At 47.4% G+C, this 15,199-nt stretch overlaps 1 protein-coding gene across 6 annotated transcripts in view; it reads right to left on the reverse strand.

Moving 5' to 3' along the window:
• The window catches only part of CHD9 (chromodomain helicase DNA binding protein 9), a 171,210-nt gene extending 159,391 nt beyond the window's left edge, over window positions 1-11,819 (reverse strand). For 4 of the 6 annotated variants that reach the window (XM_084757124.1, XM_084757123.1, XM_084757121.1 and 1 more), the window contains exon 1: window positions 11,619-11,819. The gene's annotated coding sequence lies outside the window, so the exon portion shown is untranslated. The remainder of the gene's footprint in view (window positions 1-11,618) is intronic. The other 2 variants (XM_084757125.1, XM_084757122.1) reach the window with 1 other exon arrangement.
• Window positions 11,820-15,199: the final 3,380 nt, after the last annotated feature.

Below are 15,199 nucleotides of genomic sequence, written 5' to 3' on the forward strand. Positions count from 1 at the left end.
ATCATTAGATGAAGTAAGAAACAGGAAATGAGCCAGAATGGGTTTCAAATAAGAAAACCAAGCTGTAGAAGAACAGAGATGGGTGAAGGTCACAAGTTAGGAATACATAGCTGCATGGAAAGGGCACAGAGGGAAGGAGACCTGGGTTGGAATCCCCAGCAGGGGTATGGGCATACACGGCTGGAACCCCCAGTGCTGCATGGGAGACTGCTGCATCCTGGGAGTGGGCTGAGCAGTCAGCAGCGTAGCCAAAAACAGAGCCTCAAGTTCAGTGAGAGACACTACCCAAGGGAATAGAGTGCTAAAGCAAGACACCAGGTGTCTTCCTTTGTCCTCCACAAGAGCATGTACCCAACACACACACATACAGAGAGCGAGAGACTCAAACACCACACACACCAAAGTTAAATATGTAGCTTCTTCCCCTGCCCCCCCTCCCTTTTCCCTTTTTTATACAGGGACTCAGATAGTTCTAGGACAACCAAGGCTACATACTGAATAAACAAAGCTGACCTTAAACTCCTAGAGATTCACCTGCCTCTGCATGCTGGGATTAAAGGTGTACACAACTACACCCAGTTGTATTTCCTTTTATATATCTTAATTTTTAGCATGTGCGTGTATGCCCGAGTGTCTGTAAGTGTTCACGTGTGCAGGAGCCCATGGAGGACAGAAGAAAGGTCAGATCTCCCTAGAAGTGGAGACCCAGTCTGTTATGAGTTGCTTCATGGATGCTAGTAATGGATGCTGGACCCAGGTCCTCTGGAAAAGCAGCAGGTGCTCTTAACCACTGAGCTTCCACAGTTTCTTCACACACACACACACACACACACACACACACACACACACACACAATTTGTACCTCTAGTGCTGTGGGATGAAGAGTATAATAATAACTAAAGAAAAATAATAAATAACTAAGGAAAAAGAGGCCATGAATTGAAGAGAAAGGCATAGGAAGGGGTGGAGGGATAAGGAAGATGAATGACTTTTCTTTTTTTTTTTTTTTAAAGATTTTTAAAAATTTATTATTATGTATACAGTGCTCTGCCTGCATGTACTCCGCATGCCAGAAGAGGGCATCAGATCTCATTACAGATGGTTGTGAGCTACCATGTGGTTGCTGGAAATTGAACTCAAGACCTCGGGAAGAGCAGGTGGCACTCTTATCCACTGAGCCATCTCTCAAGCTCTGATGAATGACTTTTTAATGGAATTTTTTTTTTTAATGTAAAACTGTTGGGGGTTGGTCTGGTGCTTTGTATTCTAATGCTAATTACTGGTCCCCAAGAACTGGTTGGTGCCCAGACAAGCACATTCTCACATACAAGTCTTTCTTGTGTAAACCTTGCTTCACCTAATTTAAAGTGATTGGTTAGTAAAAAAAAAAAAAAAAAAAAAAAAAAAAAAAAAAAAAAAAAAAAGCTGAAGCTTGGAATTTGGCAGAAGAAAGGGAAAAAGGGAAGCAGAGTTTGGGGTTCTTAGGCTAGGTAGGGTAAAGGGACCATAAGGTCAGAGGGAAGGAGGGAAGGAGAGGATAGACTAGGCTAGCCGGATGGAGCCGGATGGAGCCGCCTGGAGCAGAGCAGATTGAGCCCAGCAAGGACAAGGCATTTGCAAATAACTTGTGTTGTGTAGCTGAGAGATAGCTAAATAGCTGAGAGGGTTGAAATCTGCCCAGTGCCAAGGCTTTAAGCTTGTAAAATAAATCATAGTCTCTGTGTCAATTAATTTTTGAGGCTATTGGGGTTAAAGGAAACTGTTGTTTTATTAAATAAACTCATACATAAAACAACAACAACAACTGATTGGCTGCTTTAGAAAGTAGCACTAGCCGAGCGTGGTGGCGCACGCCTTTAATCCCAGCACTCGGGAGGCAGAGGCAGGCGGATCGCTGTGAGTTCGAGGCCAGCCTAGTCTACAAAGTGAGTCCAGGATGGCCAAGGCTACACGGAGAAACCCTGTCTCGAAAAAGAAAAAAAAAAAAAAAGAAAAAAAAGAAAGTAGCACTAGCTAATTGAGATAGGTAGGCCTGAGGAGGTGCGTTCCTACCATCCTTTTGAACTTTAAAGCAAGCAAATATCATTCCTATTCAAACTAAAGAAAAAATAATTCTTATTTTATTTATTTAGTTTTGGTGTTTCGAGACAGGGTTTCTCTACATAACTGCGGTTGTCCTGGAACTCTTTCTGTAGCCCAGGCTAGCCCCAAACTCAACAGAGATTCGCCTAGGATTAAAGTGTTATGCCACCACACATGGCTTGAAAAACTAAAAAAGAAACAAGTTTAGTCTCACAAATACAAGTAAGTTAAAAATAGAAAAATTAATTCTTTGAAGAGAAAAGCACATTAAATAAGCCAGGCGTGGTGGGACACACACCTATAACCCCTGCATTCAAGAGGGTGAGACAAGGGACTTAAGAATGTAAAGACTGCTGGGCAGTGGTGGCGAACGCCTTTAATCCCAGAACTCGGGAGGCAGAGGCAAGCGGCCAGCCTAGTCCAGGACAGGCAAGGACACACAGAGAAACCTTGTCTCGAATAACAAAAACAAAAGCAAAAACAAACAAAAAAGAATGTAAAGCCCATGCTGCGGTTACGTCACAATGACCTCTCTCGAAAACCCAAGGGCTGGACCAGCAATTTGACTGAGCAGATACTCGATAGCCATTCAAGCCTTTACAGACTTGAGTTCAATCCCTGGAGCACATGGTGGGGGGGTGAGGGGGTGGGGAGGGCGGGGGCGGGGGCAAGCAAACAAACTGGACTCAGCAGCACACTCTGGTAATCCCAGCCCTTAACATGCAGATGGGAAGAGACAAGAGTGTTGCCTAGACGTTTATGAGGCAGCGAGGCTGGAGAGTGTAATGCTGCAGAAAGGAAAGGACAGCTGGAAGGCAAAAACCAACCTCCAAAAGTTGCTCCCTGATCTCCACGTTAGGGTGTGTGTCTGTGTGTCTGTGTGTGTCTGTGTGTATGTGTCTGTGTGAAAAAGATCTCAGGACTGGGGCCATATAGCTCAGTAATAGGGGGCTTGGCTGAAATGTCTGACGAGAGAGAAAGAGAGAGAGAGAGAGAGAGAGAGAGAGAGAGAGAGAGAGAGAGAGAGAGAGACACTAAATTGGATGATACTCCAAAATTAATGAAGTTCTGAACTCAGGGGATGTAGAGGAGGGAATTCATTCACCTGCCCAGAACACTTCCTAGAGGTTTCACCTGTGGCAGGGCTCGCTCCTGTCAATCTCAGTCCTCAGGAGACAGAGGCAAGAGGACCACAAATTCCGGGTCAGCAAGACTGTCTCATAAACAAAGCAAAGCAAAGCAATAAATAAAAAACTCCCAGAGTGCCTTTCCTCTCCCGATGGGCTGGGGCTCTGGCACACAGACTATAGAAGGGGGTGGCTCGGTTCCGAGGTGTCCTTGTTGTGGTCTGAGAACCAGTGGCAGACACGCCATCTTTCTCCATGAAACAGGCCTGTTCTAATTTTACCATCAGTGATTGGGGAAATAAACGGAATGAGCTAATTGGTGCCGAAACTATAATACATAAATGCAGGTTTATTGGAAGCAGCACGGGGCGGGGGTGGGGGTGGAGGAGTGGGATTGGGGGCGGGGAGAAGGGGGAAGCATGGGCTGGGGGTTGGGGGAGGGGACGGAGAGCGGGTAGGGAGGTGAAGCCCCACCCCTAGGTAGAGGGAAGGCCATGCCAGCCAAGCTCTGCAGCAGGACCTAACCATCAGGAAGGAAAAGACACTTTTTTAAAAATTGTTTTGTGAGCCAGGCATGCTGGCGCATGCCTTTAATCCCAGCACTTGGGAGGCAGAGGCAGGAGGATCACTGTGAGTTCGAGGCCAGCCTGGTCTACAAAGTGAATCTAGGACAACCAAGGCTACACAGAGAAACCCTGTCTCGAAAAGCAAAAAATTAAAAAAAAAAAAAAATTGTTTTTTGTTTCCGTATAGACATATGCGTCAAGGCCACAGGTCAATATCCTATGTTTTCTCCAATTGCCCTCCACCTTAATTTTTGAAACATGGCCTCTCACTGAACCTGGAGCTTGCTAATTCAGCCAGACTGGCTGGCCAGCCAGCTCCACCAACCCTCCTCCTAACCTTCTGCTTACCGATTTCAGGCCTGTGATGCTGCACCAAGCTTTTGCCTTATGCTAGTGTTCCAGGCAGAGGTCAAGAACTTTGCCAACTGAGCCATCTCCCCATACTTATTTGTTTTTTTATTATTATTATTATTATTATTATTATTATTATTATTATTATTATTATTATTATTATTTATTTTTTCAGACAGGGTTTCTCTATGTAGCCTGGCTAGCCTGGACTCATTTTGTAGACCAGGCTGGCCTCAAACTCACAGAGATCCGCCTGCCTCTGCCTCCTGAGTGCTGGGATTACAGGTGTGTGCCGCCAAGTCCAGCTTTTTTACTATTCTTTTTTAAGACAAGGTCTCACCACATAGGCCAGGCTGCACTCAAACTCACAATGATCCTCCTATGTTAGTGCTGCGATTATAGCCATGAGCCACCACACCCGATAACCCGATGCAAAGTACCACTTGATGACTGTTTGTGGTCAGAAGTGCACAAATACAATCATTAGGATCAAACAGATCAGAACTCTACTCCTATCTCCTCATCTGCTGGATAACATAGCAGGTCCCCTAGCCTTAGTTGTCTGACTGAAAATATGGGGTTAACACTAGCTACAAGATGCTTTGAGAGAGAATTAAGTAAAGGCTGAGCCAAGCGCTGTGCCCAGAGCAAACTCACAAGTAGGCATTCATCACCTTCCCTGAACCTTGGGTTATTCTGCTGTCAAGGAGGGACACTTCACGGACATGCTCACCCATCGCTCTCTCTGTCCTGTCTGCTTTTCTTTTCTTTCTTTCCATGCTGCCTTGCTCATGAGGGACAAGAGCACTGCCAAGTGACACCCTTATTCCTCAGGGTGTTTGGAGACAGTCTCACTGCGTAGCCCATGCTGGCATCGGATCTGTGATTCCCTTGCCCCAGTTACCAAATGCTAGGATTACAGACATCTACTACTGCCCAATTTTCTTTCTTTCTTATTTGTTTTTCGAGACAGGGTTTCTCTGTGTAGCCTTGGCTGTCCTGGACTTGCTTAGTAGACCAGGCTGGCCTTGAACTCACAGTGATCCGCCTGCCTCTGCCCCACTGCCCAGTTTTCAATGGAACTGTTTCAATGTCATATGTGGCAATGCACACGTGTAATCCCAGCTCTCAGGAAGCTTTGGAAAGACAGCCAGAGGTATAAGACAAGGTGGGCTTAAGCAGTGAGAAACTGTTCTAAGCCAGATGTGGTGGCACTTGCATTTAATTCCAGCACTAGGGAGGTGGAGGCAGGTGGCTCTCTGAGAGTTTGAAGCCAGCCTGGTCTACAGAGCAAGTTCGAGCACAGCCAGGACTGCACAGACAAACCCTGTCTCAAAAAACCAAAATAAAAAAATAAAATAAAACTGTTTTAAAATGAAACTCTTGGACCGGGCGTGGTGATGTACACCTTTAATCCTAGTACTCAGGAGGCAGAGGCTGGTGGATCTCTGAGTTTGAGGCCAGCCTGGTCTACAGAGTTCCAGGACAGCCAAGGCTAAACAGAGAAACCCTATCTCAAAAAAACCCCAAAGTAAATAAATAAACGAAAACAATAATATAAAACTCTCTTAGACCGGGAGGGGTGGTGCAAGCCTTTAATCCTTGCACTCAGGAGGCAGAGGCAGGAGGATCTCTGTGAGTTTGAGGCCAACCTGGCCTAAATATGGAATTCCCAGGACAGCAGGGCAACATAGAGAGACTCTTTCTAAAAACAAAACAAAAATATGCAAGAATAATAGAAGAATGGCAGTTGTCATGAGCATCATCTGAGACAGGAGACTCAAAACTGGGCAGCTGCTATGGAGGTGAGGAGGCTTTTATTTGTGGTGGTCAGGTGCAAATGTGTTACTCATCACGGCCACAGGCAAAAAGTGGAGGCTGTGATGAAAAGTATTAATACAATTTCTTTGGAGGTGAAGAAGAGAAAGAACTCTCCCAGGATACTTGTCTGTGACCCCAATCTCCATTTTGGTTACCACAAGAAGATGGAGGACCCCAAGGGGGCAGGATCAAGGCACCCACTGGAGGAGCCTGAGATATCAGATGTAGCCCTTGTTCCCAGCAGTTTATCTGAGTGAATTTTTTGTGTGTGTGTTTCGTTTGCATTTCTTGTTCTGTTAACTTAAATATCTATAAGAAACTAAGTTTAGTGATATATATATATATATATATATATATAAATAAATAAATTTAAGAAAGGAACCTTCTGGTGAACAGGGTGGTTTTGGTCTCTTCCTTCATAAAACTTAAGGAACAGGCATAAAATTACCTACCACTTATCCTAAATGCAGACAAACTAAGAGTTAAATAAGGTAAACAAAGAGCTGGGAGGCAGCTACTGTGGTTCTGCATTTACACAGCATGTGGGAGGCTGGACAAAAAAAAAGGAAAAGGTGACACCAAATGCAGAAACTATACACTGCACCAGTGAAGACCAGCCAGGATGAGATGAGTGACAGCTCCAGATTAGAAACCATGGCCTCTCTGTCATTCTGCAGCCAGTGTCAGCCAGATGTAGACCTTCTGCGAGCCGCAGAGCCCTATAGCATCAGAGGACCTGGTAGTGTCACAGAGCGTAGTACCAGAGTATCACTGGCATTACCTCGATAACGCCATATATTCCTGAACCCCACCATCTCCAAGCTTTCGGTTTTTATGACGCTGTCCTTGCCTGGCCTGCACATGGACCTTTCTGCAAATGTCTCATTGGGAAGGCGGGATGGAGTCAGTAAGAAAATGCCATGTCCCCTAAGCCACTAGCATTTGCATTGCTGTGTGTGTGTGTGAATCTTAAAACAACGCTGGGGTGTCGTGGTGGCGTGCGACTGAGGACTGGCTTTAGGAAAGAACATACAGAATTAGATAACAGGCAGGGCTTAGGGCTGAGGATGCTGACACACGCCTACAATCCCAGGACCTGGGAAGATGAGGCTGCTGTGTTTCATAGGGAGTACCAGCAGCCAGGGTTATAAGGACAAGATCTTATCTCCAAAACCAAACCAACAAACTTGGGGGTTGAGTCTAGTGATAGTAGTGGCTTACTTACTTAACGTGTACAAGGCCCTGCATTTCCCTGAAAAAAATTTTTTTTCATTTAGTTTTTAAATTACACTTATTTATTTTGTGTGTGTTGGTGGGGGGTGAAGGCCAGAGGACTGCTTTTGGGAGTCATTTCTCTCCTGCTACCATTCTAACTCAGGTCATCAACCTTGGCAGCAAGCCACTGTAAACACTGTACTGGCTAGTTTTTATGTCAACTTGACACAAGCGACAGTCATTTGGAAAGAAGAAACCTCAGCTGAGAAAATGACCCCCTGACAGGCTGGCTTGTGGACACCGTCTATGGGGCTTTTTCTGATTGGGAGTGGGAGGGGCCATTTCACAGGGCCCAGTGGTACCATCTCTGGGCTGGGGCTCCTGGATGCCATAAGAAAGCAGGCTGAATAATAAGCAGCCAGGGGCAAAATAGTAAACAACGTTCTTCCAGGGCCTGGGCTTCAGCTCCGGCCTCAGGGTTCCTTCCTGCCTTGGAGAACTGCCTCGACCGCCTTCTATGATGGGCTGTGTTGTGGAAGTGTACGATGAAATCAACCAGCTGTGCAGTGGTGGCTCAAACCTTAATCTCAGCACTTAGGACACAGAGGCAAGGGGAATCTCTGTGAATGACAGCCAGGGGCTGTCTTAAAACAAAACAAAGGCAGCCAGACAAACAAACGAACAAAGATGAACTAAACCTTTCCCTCCCCAAACTACCTTTGGTTGTGGTATTTGGGTTTTTGTTTTGTTTTGTTTTGTTTTTGAGACAGGGTTTCTCTGTGTAACCTTGGCTGTCCTGGACTCACTTTGTAGACCAGGCTGGCCTCGAACTCACAGCGATCCGACTGCCTCTGCCTCCCGAGTGCTGGGATTAAAGGACTGCGCCACCACGCCCGGCTCTCATTTTATCACAGCAATAGAATCCTAACTCTTTAAAACACTGAGCCATGTCACCAGCCAAGTAATATTTTATTTATTTTTTTTAAGAATTATTTATTTTTTAAAAAAAGAATTATTTTGTGTATGTGAGTACTCTATTTGCATGTACACCTGCATGACAGAAGAGGGCATCAGATCGCATTATAGATGGTTGTGAGCCACCATGTGGTTACTGGGGTTTGAACTCAGGACCTCTGGAAGAGCAGACAGGGCTCTTTAACCTCTGAGCCATCTCTCCAGCCACAGCCTAGTAATATTTTAAACTAAAAAAAAAAAAAAACCCAAGACAAAAACAATCAAAGAAAACAAGTCTGTGACCTTAGAAAGAACACATACAACTGAAGGGCCCTGAGCACCAGGTATAGTGTCCTGATACGTTGTCTAATTTCCTCCCTTCATCCTTTCTTTTTTTTTTTTTTTTTTTTTCTTCGAGACAGGGTCTCTCTGTGTAGCCTTGGCCGTCCTGGACTCACTTTGTAGACCAGGCTGGCCTCGAACTCACAGCGATCTGCCTACCTCTGCCTCCCGAGTGCTGGGATTAAAGGCGTGTGCCACCACGCCCGGCCCTTCATCCTTTCAAGCCAGTGAACTAGCACCTACCATCTAGCACCCCACTGCATCTGAGGCAGTAGCTTCCTAAATTCACATCCATGCCATGCCTACAAATGGAGAGGTGGCTCAGTGGCTCAGAGTCCTTACTGCTCCTGTTGAGGACCAGGGCTTAAATTCCAGGATGTACATGGTGGCTCACAACTATCTATAATTCCATTTCCAGGGGATCTGATGTCACATGTCACGCACGCACGCACGCACGCACGCACGCACGCACGCACGCACGCAAAACATTCACACATGAAACGGAAAAACACTGGAGGCTAGGCACACAGCGTAGTTGCTAGGAGTACTGGCCTAGCATGCACGGAACCCTGGGGCTGCTTTTGAACATACACCAGGTATTGCGCTGCAGGCTTGTGAGCCCAGCACTGGAGAAGTGCAAGGTCCGCCTCACTGTGAGTTCAAGCCCAGCCTGTGCTACATGAAACCTTATATCAAAATAGGTGACAACAACGGTGCTTGGGCTGAGGGCGTTGGTCGGTGGTAGACAGTTTGCCTAGTATCAAGAGACCCTGCCTCTGAGCCTCAGAGGGGGAAACAAAAGCTAATTTTAAAAATTGTGCCTTTTCTACGGATATTCACCTAAGCTATGACAGACATGCATATTTTCTTTTTTTTTTAAAGATTTATTTATTATGTTTACAGTGTACATCAGATCATATTATAGATGGTTGTGAGCCACCATGTGGTTGCTGGGAATTGAACTCAGGATCCCTGGAAGAGCAGTCACTGCTCTTAACCACTGAGCCATCTCTCCAGCCCCCATATTTTCTTATATAAGGGAATAAAACAATGCATGACAAACCTGGGGGTGCTGTCTGCTTGATAGAGTGATAGATGATGCTTAAGTCTGAGGTGACACCATCTCCTCTTGGCCTCTCGCCTCCACTCCTTCCTGAGACAGTTTCAGGCAGCCCAGGCTGGCCTCTGATTCTCTATGTGGCTAAGAATCACTGTGAACTCCTAAGGCCCCCGACTCTTAATTCCCAAATACTGGGGGTTACAGGTGCAAGCCAGCATCCCTGGATCTCAGCTCTTCGCTTTTTAAATTATTTACTTATTTACTGTTGTTGGCTTATGTGTTTAGGCTTTTACCTACTCGTATGTCAATGCCCTATGCATGTACCTGATGCCCGTGGGCCTGAAGAGGGTCCTTTGGGAATGGTTGTGATGTGAGCCACCATATGGGTGCTGGGAATCGAATCTAGGTCCTCTGGAATAGCAGCCAACGCTTTAGCTTCTGAACCATCTCTCCAGCCCTTCTTCGTTGTATATTCATTTTTGTTTGTTTGCTTGTTTTACTGTATTTTCTTTTACCTTTAATTTGAAGCAGGGGCTCACTAAGTTGCCCCAGGCTGGCTTTGAAGTTTTCATCACCCTGCCTCAGCCTTCCGATCACCTGAGATTCCAGGCCCGTGCCACCAAGTGCTGGCACCATTATAATAACGAATAAACCGTACCCAAATGATCTGATGGAATGTGGGCACTGTGATCCAGTGGGAACATTCTACTGAAATCCCCACCAGACTGGAGGAGGAAGAGGAGGAGGAGGAAGAGGAGGAGGAGGAGGAGGAGGACACGGACAAGGACTTAACTCTGCGAGGTCACGGTACTGCTGGTTGTAAAGGGAGGTTATTAAAAATGCTTCTGAATTCAGAGCTCTTCCCCATTCAAAGGGGACTGGGATCTTTGGGCTAGCAGTTACCTTTTTCAGGCACTATGCCCAGAGATGGGGCTTCAGGTTTGACTCTGAACGCTTCTCTCTTACTCCCTCTTCCCACAGCACCCCCATGGCCCATCCATTCAGAAGACACAAAGACCGCACAGGCCTGCACAAAGAACCCATAGACAAGATGAGTGGAGGCCATTCTGTGGGTAACATGGGCATAGAAACTCGCTGGGGGGGGGGGCAGTTTTCCTGGGCTAACTGACCAGATGAGTCATCAAGGTTTATCCCACTATTTGCATCATTTTTCACTTCTCCCCTTTGGGTGGGAGGTAATGTCAACAGCCGCAACAGAGGCATCTGTCTGGCACCAGTTTACCTACCCCCTCACAGCAAGGCCTGGCCCGGAGCTGGCAGCACACGGAGAGGGAGGGGAGGGAGAAAGCCTGAAGCTCCCAGTGGCTGGCTGTAGGCTTTCCCAGCTGACTCAGCTTGCCACCACCCTCCTCGGGCCACCCGCCCGCCCGCCCGCCCGCATAAAGCACACAGCCTTCAGCCTCTTAACTTTCCATTTCCAGGCCTCTCGCTGCTGCTGGCTCCGGGGAGGGAGAGCCCCTCCCGCTGCCCCGGGCGCCTGTCTGCAGTCGGGGCTGCCAGGGCACCATGCCTGCTGCCTGGCAGGCCTTGTCTCGGGACAATTACAATCTACCGTCACCGAGTTCGGAATATAGGTCAAGGTGCTCTCGGAAGGGCCCAGGGGAGGATCACCTGACCCGGAGGGGGTGGTGACTCAGCGGGAAGGATGGGGAGGGAAGGAGGGGCGGCTCTGGAATCTCCCTGCCGCCTGAGCCTGCAGGAGAAAGAAGAGGTCAAGTTGCCTGTCTGGCTGATTGTCAGCAGAAGAGGAAGAAGCGGCTGGAGACCCAAAGAAGGATAAGATGACCTGTGGTGACCTATCTGAGGTGGCATCCAAATCCTTTCCAGGGCAGCTGTCATCCCACGACTGGCTAAAACCACCCGCCCCCCACTGTCTCTGAGGCTGTGAACACCTCATTAGCCACCTCCCTGCCAAAGTGAGAAACCAAATTAACATCCTCGATCAATCCAGACTCAGTCCGACCCAAGACCTCAAGAGAAACGGAAGCCACTGGCGCATCACACGGAGGCGGCCACTCCTATCAGAAGCAATCGGATTGTGCCCCATCCGCCCCGATTTTGAATATGAAAATCACTAACCCAGTTTACTGTAGCTGTCCACATGGCAGGAGCCTTCTTTCCGGGGAGAAGCAGCAGCTGCTTGCTCTTATCCCAGCCTCACTTCCTCTGGCTCCAGCTGCTGGTTCCTACCCGCTTGCAGGGAGTTTCCTCATTCTTGGGGCTCTGGCTAGCTGAGCTGGCCACCCTCACCTCCCACCCCGAGCGGCTCACCACCCTCTTCGGGTAGTGCTGCCGGGACTCTGGGGTTCCGTGAGTCACAGCCAGGCTGGACGCAGACAGCAGGCTTCCTTTATTAAATCAGCCTCCTGCCCTGCACACCACAGAGGGAAGCTATAATTACCCCGTTTGGCCCAGCTCTGAGAACTGAGCCACAGACAGCCGATGCTTCACAGGGAGGGAAGTTCTTGAGTTCTTGCATCTCTCTATGCACCACCACCCCTTTGGTAATAAGCACAACTGCCAGGGGTTAAGGACCTGTTACACAAATATCAGATGTTTTGCCTATGTAATGGGCGCCTTGGGCTGGGATACCCAAGGCTGGCATGGCCAGTTATATGCTAGCTGCCAGTTTTTTGTTGTTTTGTTTAGAAAACAAAGGCATTCTGCTTCTTTGCCAGAGTGTATACTGGATGAGGCAGGCTGCTCATTGCTTTATAAGAGATAAAGGAAAAGGCAGTAAAACATTGCTTTGGGTAGCCAGGTTATGGCTTTTTAAAAATCCTTTAGACACAATGGGTACAAAAGATTCGGCTTCTTGACCAATCTAAAGACATATTTGAAGCATGAAAAACTAGTTGGCTACAAAAGTTTTAAAAAGCACAAAATCAGAATACTAAAGTCAGTCTTCATGTACTGCTCAGTATCTCTCTCTCATTCATTCATTCATTCATTCATTCATTCTTGCATTTCAGTTGTCTCACAAACATCTTTTGGGCTGCCTGTGTGCCAGGCATCACAAATATGAGTGCTAAGTCACAAAATATGACAGAGTTACACAGATCAGTAATAGATACAATAAGTAACTTAGATGGTCCATCATAGTAACAGGATGAGGGATTTTTTGATAAAGGGGGAATCTGTGAGCATCTCTTGATGTTTGAGTGTGACCTGCAGGTTAGGTCTCTTTCACAGTGAGTTCTCAAGTCTGCAGGATGATTACTGAGACATCATTAACTATGACTTAGATGAGTAACATTTGAAATATTAAAATTCCTTTAAGCTTTGTTTATAAGCAAGATGTGGGTACATTTAAAACATATTTGATGAGCTAAAAAGTAAAAAAGAGCCAAAGGCATTTGGCCTTTCCTGTGCTTATGGACAGAAGGAACTTCATTAAAGAGTTTACTGGGGGGCTGGAAAGATGTTGCTGCAGTTAATAGCACTTGCTGCTCTTTTGTTTTGGTTTTGGTTTTGGTTTTGGTTTTGGTTTTGGCTTTGGTTTTGGTTTTTCGAGACAGGGTTTCCCTGTGTTACAGCCCTGGCTGTCCTGGACTCGCTTTGTAGACCAGGCTGGCCTCGAAGTCAGAGATCCACCTGCCTCTGCCTCGCACTTGCTGCTCTTACAGAGACCCTGAGTGCAGTTCCCAGCCCCCACCTCTATCCAGCTCCAGGGGATTTGATGCCTTCTTACCTTCACATGTGCACACACACACATGCACATAGATACATATAACCCGCCCCCCCCCCAAAAAAGATAGTTGGGCATAGAGGTGCATGCCTTTAATACCAGCACTTGGGAGACAGGGGCAGGCAAATCTCTATGAGTTTGAAGCCAGCCTGGTCAACATAGTTCCAGGTCAGCCAAGGCTACATTATAAAATTCTGTCCGCAAATAAATATTCTTTAAAAACCTAAACTGCTGAAAAAGAAAAAACTTATTGGACATCTCTACTACAATTGCTAAGAACTTCAGTGCTGAGTACAGACCCTGGCTTCATCATTTATTGTGTTTGTGATTCTGGGAAAGAGTTACAAAACGGGGAGTTCTATGGAACCTACCTTCTAGGGGTTATGAATGGGTGAGTGATATAATAATAAAATAAAATAATAAAAGAAGAGGTGTTCTTTAGCATAGCACCTGGCACTTAGTAAACTGAATAATGTTATCTATAATTCCTCTATTATTGTTGTTTTTATGATAATGATGAGCTGCTATAGCAGATAACATGGGAGAATGACGTGGTGCCAACTGGGAGAGACTTCAAGGTATGCCGCGTTTCATTTGATCCTCAAGGTCCCCAGGGAGCTACCAACAGCGATAAATGGTGTTCGTACAGTCAGAAAGCACAGAGTGCACACATGAGTTAGTTACCCTTTGGTGCCCTTCCAATTGGGAAGAATACCAATGGGTGGAAGGGTACCAATCAGCAAGGTCATCACTGTTTGAATTGGTTAAATTCATACTGCTCTTCCAGAAGGCCTATAGAAAATCTCTAGATCATCTCACTCAGTGTAATGGAACGCTGGTGACAACCCAACTGCCCAGTGGTGGAAGGACACATAGGTGTGGAACACAAGAGGAACTGCAGTGGGGCAGCAGAAACGAATGGAGCACAACTCTACACATCAAGCTTGCGTGAATTCTACCAACCTAATAGTGTAAGGGCAGCAGTACATTCCAGAAGACTAAATGTAGTAGGGTATTCTTTTAAGTGAGGGAAAAAAAACCCAGTATTTCTTTTAGAAAAATGTATGGAATAAAAACAAAAGAATAGCAAACCCAGGCCAGGCATGGTGGTGCACGCCTGTCATCCCAGCACTCAGGAAGGCAGAGGCAGGTGGATCGATGTGAGTTCAAGGCCAGCCTGGGCTACAAAGTGAGTCCAGGACAGTCAAGGCTACACAGAGAAACCTTGCTTGAAAAAACAAAAGCAAACAAAAAACCAAAAAAAAAAAAAAAGAAAGAACAGCAAACCCAAGACTCACGATAGGTAGAAAAGGCAAGGTGCTGGGAGAGGGAGGATGATGGGGATGTGGGTGGGGTGAGGGAGGATGGTGGGGATGCAGGTGGGGTGAGGGAGGATGATGGGAATGCGGGTGGGGTGAGGGAGGATGGTGGGGATGCGGGTGGGGTGAGGGAGGATGATGGGGATGCGGGTGGGGTGAGGGAGGATGATGGGGATGCGGGTGGGGTGAGGGAGGATGGTGGGGATGCGGGTGGGGTGAGGGAGGATGGTGGGGATGCAGGTGGGGTGAGGGAGGATGGTGGGGATGCGGGTGGGGTGAGGGAGGATGGTGGGGATGCGGGTGGGGTGAGGGAGGATGGTGGGGATGCGGGTGGGGTGAGGGAGGATGATGGGGATGCGGGTGGGGTGAGGGAGGATGATGGGGATGCGGGTGGGGTGAGGGAGGATGGTGGGGATGCGGGTGGGGTGAGGGAGGATGGTGGGGATGCGGGTGGGGTGAGGGAGGATGATGGGGATGTGGGTGGGGTGAGGGAGGATGATGGGGATGTGGGTGGGGTGAGGGAGGATGATGGGGATGCGGGTGGGGTGAGGGAGGATGGTGGGGATGCGGGTGGGGTGAGGGAGGATGATGGGGATGCGGGTGGGGTGAGGGAGGATGGTGGGGATGCGGGTGGGGTGAGGGAGGATGGTGGG

This window comes from Acomys minous (assembly GCF_964271855.1).
Source record: "Acomys minous genome assembly, chromosome: 14".
Lineage (NCBI taxonomy): Eukaryota > Metazoa > Chordata > Mammalia > Rodentia > Muridae > Acomys > Acomys minous.